Source organism: Lepus europaeus, chromosome 2, assembly GCF_033115175.1.
Source record: "Lepus europaeus isolate LE1 chromosome 2, mLepTim1.pri, whole genome shotgun sequence".
NCBI classification, from domain to species: Eukaryota; Metazoa; Chordata; class Mammalia; order Lagomorpha; family Leporidae; genus Lepus; species Lepus europaeus.
In genome coordinates, this window is record NC_084828.1 from 92,676,659 (window position 1) to 92,685,572 (window position 8,914).

An 8,914-nucleotide genomic window follows, 5' to 3' on the forward strand; every position below is an offset into this window, starting at 1 on the left:
CCCAGCTCCGGCCGTTTGCTGCCATTTGGGGAGTGAAGCAGCAGATGGAAGACCTCTCTCTCTCTGTCTCTGCCTCTCTGTAATTCTGCCTTTCAAATAAATAAATGCTTTAAAAAAAAAAAAAGAAAGAAAGAAAGAAAACATGGTGAAAACGTAGAGTGCAATGCAGGTGTGAAAAAGAATCAGTATACACTGATAAGAAACTCCTCCAAGACATATGGTAAAAGAGGCAAGTTTGTAAAGCGGCAGGTGTATGTAATCCCTTCACGGAGTGTAAACATCTACTTGTAAATAAACACAAATGCATATATAAATGCAGACAAACAGGGCTGGATGGATCCACACCAACCAGCAAACTTCAGAGAGAAGAGGAAGACAAAGGGAGAGGGATTAATGTTTGACCCTGTGTGGATACGCTACAAGAAAACCATTGCATTTTTATTTGTATGAACAAGTCTTCCATTCTTACAGACACCTTATGTGTGATTTCAGAGCTGAAAAGAGCTAGGGAACCCAGACAGGGCAGGCCCAGGGTGGCAGCCACCTTGCCCAAGACCACAGAGCTACCTAGTGGCAGCCAGATGTCACAGGCCACCAAGTAGGCCCTGAAATCATGGACTTCCGGGGATTGAGGAGAAAGACTGGATTTGATTACAAATCAGATCAACTTTCTTCCTCTAACTGAATCAAAAAAGTCCGGCTTAGGCATGACAGTGAGTTAGAAGAGGCCACGATCCATCAGAGATGGGGAGGGGAGCCCATGTCTCCCCACTCTAGACAGGGGCCACAGCCGGCAGGACCAGGGCCTTCTCTGGGCCCCCTTACCCCCACCCATGAAGCAGAGGGACGGGGTTAAGCGGTGGGAGGGAGAGGAGATGTGCAGGCCCAGGGTGCTCTGTGTGCCAGGTGCCCATCGTGAGCATCCCTGCCCGTGCCCTGGCAAGGCCGAGCTGTCAGTCTGAGACCTTAGTTCTGTATGGAAACTGCTTCTCAGGGAGGAGGGGGCTGGGCTCCAGTCTGAGGTCCAGCTAAGACTCAGGCATTGGGGCTGCCACACACGTGACCTCATTCCATACTCGCCCAATGTCTATGAATGTGCTCTAAGAAATTCAAACGTCACTTGCCGAAGGCACAAAACGGTCATGGGTGGGGGCCCTTTTTCAAAACCAGGCTCCAAATTCAGTGCCCCTTCCACCCCGTGTCTCTGGGACACAACACAGCTTCCTCACTTGAGCAGTGAAGCTTGAGAAGTTCCTAGGTTGACTGACCCTCTCTCTGTCTCTTCTCTTTCTATACACACACTCACACTCACACTCACACTCACACTCACACAGTCCCACAGCAACAGCAGAGACAGGCTCTGAGCCAGCACAACTCAATGCCTCAAATATGCATCAGGAGATTTGGTGAAGCATTTATGGCTAAGCTGTTAAGATGTCTGGGATATACTTCAAAGTCATCTGGGGTTGAGGATGGGCCATGGGGTTTGATAACACTTGACATGAGGTTAGTATGACCTCATGTGGTGGGGTTCGCTGCACCCACTTTTTCTACTTTTGTACGTTTGGAAGTTTCCACAATAAACAGCTTTAAAAAAATACATTGTGTGAGTGATCATTCCTCTCTTGATTTGTCACCTGGCAGGCAGCACCATTTTAATTAACTTTCTACTCTCTCAACACAGACAGCCGCATGACGGCCGGCAGCCATGGTAAGAAAAAACATAGAGGCTAAAAGGCTCTCTGGCTTGTGAGAACCCCAATCATAACAATAAAAGCTGTCTCTGGCTGAGCGCTTCCTACTGACCTCACTCTGCGCCCTGCACCTTCTGCCTGTGATCTCATCCACTTCTTACCACTGCCCTCCGATTCGAGCTGTTATCCCTCACCCTACAGCTTAGTAAACAGATTGTCCAGGTCTCCGCAGGTGGTCAGTGCGCAGCCGGAATTCACAGGCACACGTTAAGACTGTCTATATAATCAGACAAATTGCAGGAAGTTTTTCAAATAGTCACACCTTTTAAAGCATAAAGTAATTCCATCTTAAGGACCCTATCATGGAGAAATTATGTGGACAAGGAACAAAGATTCATTCACAAACATGGCCATCGCAATGTCAGCTACAATAGGGAAGTGTTAAGAATGGCTTCCCCACCCAGTAGCGGCCCTTGTGCAGGAAGCTTTCCCACTAGTCCCTGCCGTGGTCACACAGTGTCCTGAGCTCTCATCAACCCTGCCTCCTCCTTTGGATCGTGAGCTTCGTGAAGGCTGAGCTCCTGTAATTCGTCTTTGCTTTAGAGTGGGCACTTCAATATGTGATGGATGAATAGATAAACCACCCCTGAGTTTCTCATTTAAGACAAGTGAAATGGAGAATGAGGCTTTAAAATAAGCGTTGGGAGGTCACAAGGCAGGACACACACACATACACACACACACACGGGGCTCCCTCATCTCCCTTTACTGCGCTGCCATACCTGTGGGTGTCTAAAAAGCCACGGCCAATATTTGAATGCTCAAGGCAGGGGTGAGAGAGGCAGAGGAAGGCGCAGGCCCCTTTCACAGGCCCTCTCAAACTTTCACTGAAACAATGGTGGAAGGGATCAGACCCCAGGCCACCACAGGGCCTTGGAGATGCTAAGTAGCTGACATGGGTGACAAATGAAAGGATGTGGCTTTAGTATGGATGTCAACTAGGAGACCTATATATGAGAAGGTTAAGCTGAAAGGCGAGACACACCGGAAATACAGGATGTCAGGATGTTCTCCATCATTTAGGGAAGTAGGTCCATTAGGGGGAAAAAAAAAACAGAAGGAAAAGTGCCAAGTTTTAACAGTGACTGTCTCTGGAAAGTGGAATTATTGTCCTATTTCTCTATACTTCTTAAAATGAAAATGAGTATGCTTTGTTTTTATCATCAGAACAATAAGTAAAATTAAATCACATCATTGATTCATAAGGCTAACCTCAAACTGCTGGTATTGACTTAGAAAATCACCACTGAATTTTAATACTGCTTGATATGTTACTGTTACATCTAACCCTATAAAACGTGCATCCAGACACTTCAGAACGCTAGTGTGTAGTTTACATATAAAATGCCCATAACCACAGAAAACGTCATTCTTTTCCTTCATTCAATTCTTATTAACCAAATCACTGATCCCAGATCTGGGCACCTAGCTGTCCAGCTTCTCAGGACTCTTTCAGATGATTTCTGCAAAGTGCATCAGTGAACTCTTGCTGGCATGTTTGCAATAGAACCACATCCTCACATTTATGGACAGCCACATTCTCTTTGGAGCCTTCCCTCTTCCAGGTAACACCTGCTCCTGCCTCTACTCAGGAAGAGGAGGCCCCCAGAGGTCAGAACTGAGATAACCAGGATTTCCTGTGGGCCCCTAAGGGCACTTTTCTAAGGGAGTGCTGAGCTCCCAGGAAGTCTCAGTGCCTCGGGGCACACAAAGAGTCTCCCTATTCTTTGCACCCCAGGCTGAGCACTGGACTCCTGCATGTCCACTGCCCATCTATCTGTCAGTAATTTGGAAAGAACTGTGAAAGTTCTGGTTGTGTTTCCGATTTGTTTCTGACGAGATCTATTTATCTTAGGGTTGCAAAATTCCCCAGCCACCCATTGTCCCCCTGTAGAGTGGGGCAGACACACACATCTCTCTGTGACTGGGCCAAGCCTCCAAATCCCAGCACTTGAGCTTATCCTGTGGAGGTGCTCTCCCACCATCATTCTCCTACACTTGTTGTTTTTTGTTTTGCTTTGTTTTTTGAATGTCAGAGAAAGAGAAAGAAAGCACTCCCAAATGCTTGCAAAGGTCAGGACTGGACCAGACAAGCTGGAAGCTACAAATGCAATCCAGGTCTTCCAGGTGGGTGATGGGAGAACTCAGTTACTTGAGCCATCACTACTGCCTCCCAGTGTCAGCATTAGCTGGAGTCAAGAACTGGAGCAGGCGCCGGTGCTATGGCTCAGCGGGTTAAAGCCCTGGCTTCCAGTGCCCGCATCCCATATGGGCGCCAGTTCGGGTGCCGGCTGCTTTACTTCAGATCCAGCTCCCTACTAAATGTTCCTGGGAAAGCAGCAGAGGATGGCCCAAGTCCTTGGGCCCCTGCACCTGATGTGGGAGACCGGAAGAAGCTCCTGGCTCCTGGCTTTGCACTGGCACAGCTCCGGTCATTGCGGCCACTTGGAGAGTGAACAGCGAATGGAAGATCTCTCTCTCTCTCTCTCTCTCTCTCTATATATATATATATATATATATATATGTATATATATATATATATATGACATGCCGGCTTCTTAACCAACAGGCTAATGGTCCACTCCCACTCTGCACCACTTTAAAAGCTGATGAGTACTCGATCCTGCCGAGAGATGAACAGTCACAGCCCAGGCAGTTAAGTAGAGCGAACAGCCAAGTAGAGTCTCTCTTAACTTCTCTTTGCCATTATTTGCCTGATTATTACCCAAAGGAGCTGCCTGACTGCGGAAGCACAAGACACAAAATGTGTGGAGCCCAGCGCAAGAGTAAAGCGAACCACTCAGTAAACACTAAAGAAAATGGAACTCGGTGATGTCAGCAATCCCCCTCACCATGTCTACCCCTGGGCTCCATGGCTTTGCCTAATAACCAAAGCCATGCAAATCCGTAAGGAACTGACTGTCCGACTTCCAGGGTGCTGTTATAACAACAGCGTAACTTTGACTTTACTTTGGGGTGCCAACAGCAACTCGTTTGATGTAACTGCTGCTCTTGCAGGCAAAAAGGGACACGAAAAGTAGACTGTGCTTTGTTGGGTATCCTTAGACAAGCAGTTTTTCTGTTTTCCCATGTGGAAAAGAAAAGGGACCAGGATCCAGCCACATGATTTTGAAAGTTCCTTACAGGGCTAGCATCCTGACCAACAAAACTGTACTCTAGTGCCAAGGAGAAGTACAAGAGTGAAACACCTTGGCAACTGGCAGGAAAGGAACAAGTGCAACCGGGAGATAACGGGGCCAGCAGAAAACAGCAGGTTAACTCGGGGGAAACCCAACCTCCGCCTCCTGGTGTTTTTCGGTTTTCCACATTTTCATCTACCAAATACAAAAATAATTAGCTACTTCTGTGGGACTCTCAGGAAAAAATTAATAAAGTGAAATCAATGAAAACAAGTCTTTGTTCTGCGAGGAGTGGCTCAGGAGCAACCCCCTAAGACACTTTTCCTCCCAGCCGGCTGATGTCAACAGCCCATGCTTTTGCCCAAACAAAGGCCTCCTGGCACCAGGATGAGAGGCAAAACATTTAAGTCTCCAGAGTTGGCCCTCTGCCAATTTGAAGGGAAGGGGCAGTCGCGGAAGAAAAATAACCAAGCTTCCGAAAGGCTAGAAGGAGTAAGGAATTACTAAATCCCTCTCTTCTCAACACACTGTGAGAACTCTCAAAGGGAGAGTTCAATCTGAATTACTTTCTTTGTTTAACTCTGCTCTGCCTAAGGCCACCACAGCCACAAACCCCCCGGTGCGGGCGCAGCGTGGGAGTTGGGAGACCCACACTCAAGTGATTTCCCCCAATTTCAACTTGGACAAGGGGCTGGACTCCCGGGCTTGGCTTCCGGCCCCTAAAGCAAGCAAGTGCCACTGGACGCTCTTCGACCCTTCAGTGAGAGCAGTGCGGGGCCGGCAGCAGCTCCTCCCCAGGGGCAAGTTAACCTGCTGTCCTCGCCAAGGCAGGCGGCAGCGCCCCGGCTCAGCGAGCAGCCCCTCGGGCGGCCGGCGGCGCCCCCATCGCTGCCACCTCGCGCTGCCACAGCCTTGCCGCCTTGCTCCTGCCCAGGCACCGTCGTCGCCCACGAGGCCGGTTCAATCCCCAGTCCCGCTCACCGCTGCCAACCCCGATCTGAATTAGTACGATCGCCAAAGTTCAACTCGGCAGATGTGAGCAAAGAAAAAAGCCAGGCAAACAAAGGCCTCTCTTTCCAGACCTCGGAATTTCCTTCAAAGAGACGCAGACAGAATTGAAAATAGAAGGCCCCCTCTAGAACAAGGGGCCTCGGCTGGCCTTGTTGGGGAAACATGCAACGAGCCAAGAGGAGCCGTGACACCCAGGGTCCAGGCGCACGGACCTACCGGGCAACGCGCAGGCGACACCCGAGACCGCACTGGGCGCAGGTTTAAATCCGACTGTTCCTTCTGCGGGCTGGGGCGGCGCTCGCGGTCTCCCAGCAGAGGCAGTAGCCGGAGAGCGGGGACAATGGTGTGCGGGGCACGGTGCTTTATGGGGGGGGGGGGGGGGGGGGGAGGAGCCCTTCACTCAATCCACATCTTTACGAAACCTCGTAAGGTGGAGAGGAGGAATGGTCGCCCTCATCCCACGGAAAGCGCCACGGCCGGGGACAGAGCTTCCGCTTGGGTACCCTGTTTGTACCTGCTTTCTCCTTTCGCTTTTCCCCCCTTTGAAGTCTGGCTGCTTAGTCGGATGCCCAAGGGGTGCCTTTTCAACGTCTCTCTCGCCCTGTTCGAGCAAGTGGTGCCCGCAGCGCCGCTCCCAGCCGCGCAGCAGACAATGGCCAGGCACCGGTGGGCGGCTCGAAACGGCTTGCGGTGCGCCCAGATCCCTCGGCAGGGCGCACGTGTGTTTGTTATGGTGCCGTGCTCCCTCCCCCGCGGCGGGCCTCCACTTTCCGACCTGCAAACCCAACCCGCAGCCTCTGAAGGAACCCAGACCCTGAAAGGCGTCCCGCCCCCATCCCCCCTACTGACGGTGCCTTGGAGAAAGAGAGGTTCCCGAGGGCCCCGCGCACGTGGGTTTGTTGTGGGTCTGCAGGCTTGAGAAACCAGGGCAGCCCCCTGCTCCGGCCCGGGCAAAAATTCAAACACCCTTGGCCAGCAGTGGCCGACGCCACGGCGAACGCGGCTCCGGCGGCGCTGGGGACAGACCCCGTCCCTGCGCCCTAGGTGCGCCCCGGGCCCAGCCGCTCAGCGCTCCTGCGCCCCCTTGCATCACTCCTCTCAGGGGGCCCAGGCCGCGCTGTCGCCCACAGCACCCCGCTACTCACTGGCTGCGCCCCGAAGCGCGCAGGCTGCTGCAGCTCCGCCCGCTCCGTGTGTGCAGCCCGCTCCGCGCCCAAGCCGGTCTGTAGCCGGCTCCCTTTGTTAGCGGCGGGCAGTGCCCCAGGCGTCTTCCTCAGCCCGGCCCTGCCCAGGACTCCCCTCCCCCCGGCGCCTCCGGACTCCCCGCTCGGCTCGGGCTGGAGAGCTCTGGAGCTGGGAGCTCCACGAGGGAGTCCCTAGGAGGAGGGCTCCGCTGGGAAGCGGCGGGCGACCGGGGATGTGGCGTGGGGGAGCCCGGGGAAGGAGGGAAGAAGAGCGCGCCGGAGGGGCGGGAAGGAAGCGAGCAGTCTCTGTTATGCAAATACGGTCGCTGGGACAAGGTGGGTCCCGCGGGTAGGCAAGTCCCAAACCAGCCTGGCCCTCCGGAGGTCGCTAGCGAGCGGGCTCCGGGTTAAGGGTGCCGCCCAAGGCGCAATGCCTGTCTCTGCCTTCCCAGGAGAAGGCAGGACCGAGGCGGGGGGCGGGGCGGGGCCAGTGCGGCCGCAAGAACCCCCAAATACTGCGTCCTCGTGCACGCAGCGTGTCGGGGTTCCAGGTCCTTTCTCTGCTCCAGCCTGGCGCTGTGACCCTGGGCAAGTCACTAAGCTCTCTGAAGACCTGCGTTCCTTTTTTTGGTAGAATACGAAAGTACAAATCTATTGTGTAGGTTTGGGCACCTGCTAACGTCGGGGGTGGCACATGGTAGGCGCTCTCAAATAGCACATTAGGAAGAGCAGGGGTGTCCTTGGAACCCTTGCACCCGGGGACTTCCACCGCGAGCTGGTGGGCCCCTGGGAGGACATAGGCCTCAGCGAAGCTGAAAGCGAGGCGATTCCGGCCTTCCACCTGGGCTAGGGCTGGGCAGCCGGGGAAGGCAGGAGGAAACGGCCTGTTGACCAAGCACTGTGGCTGCGAACTGACTGCCTGATGGCCCCTCGGCCACTTCCCCAGGACGGAACACTGCTGACAGCAGTCTTCAGGCCATTGCTCCAATCTCCCATAACCCAGAGACGGGGAGAGGACTCCCAGGGGAAAGGATCCTGTCTGGGGGAGCTACAGGAAGCCCACAGAGCACTCAGCTCTGTGCAGGAGCTGGGGTGGGGAGAGTGAAGGCTGGCTGGGTCCTCAGGCCCAGAGCTCTGTCTTCCAGGTCCAGGTGGCCACTGCCCACCCCCAAGCTGGGAAAGGGAGGTTGAGTTCTCATCAGATGCCCAACACCCTTCCTCCAATGGCTGCTTCCTCTCTCTGGGATCCTAGTCCCTTGCTGCTCACTCACCCTTCCCCCTGCTGCCCTGGAGGCATTGCTGCCCCTTGCACAGCAGCCAGGTGGGGAGGGGACCAGACACCGTGAATTCAAAACTCTGACCTACTAGTTGTGCATTCTTGGCCGAGTTTCACAGCCTGTCTGAGCCACCATGCCTTCTTCTGTGAACTGGGGCTACGCAGGATGGCACTGCTTTCAGGCCTGGGTGAAATGCTCTCTGGGTGAAGCCCTTGCTTGGTGTCTGACGCTGGAAGGCACTCCAGCAAATGGAAAGAATGAATGAGCAGAGGCAGACAAACTCGGAAGAATTTCTGGGAGGAGGCCACTTGCAAGAGTTTAGACTTTAGTTTTTTCTATTTTTCTTTTTTTTTTTTTTAATATAGAAGCTATTAATAGTTGCTGTGGCATGGCGTGCCATGCATCTTTGTGTTGGATACTGCTTTCTCTGGCATTATTCTGGAAAACGGTTTGAGGGAGCAAGGAACACAACCCAGGAGACAAGTGTGGGAGCCAACATCACATACAGTTAAGAGCCCAACCGTGGCGGTGACGGAGGGAATGAGAAA

The 8,914-nt window shown here is 53.2% G+C and overlaps 1 protein-coding gene across 1 annotated transcript in view; it reads right to left on the reverse strand.

Moving 5' to 3' along the window:
- Nucleotides 1–7,163, reverse strand: part of ST6GAL1 (ST6 beta-galactoside alpha-2,6-sialyltransferase 1) — a 123,087-nt gene extending 115,924 nt beyond the window's left edge. The window contains exon 1 of the mRNA XM_062210307.1: nucleotides 7,051–7,163. The gene's annotated coding sequence lies outside the window, so the exon portion shown is untranslated. The remainder of the gene's footprint in view (nucleotides 1–7,050) is intronic.
- Between the last annotated feature and the right edge of the window lie 1,751 nt (nucleotides 7,164–8,914).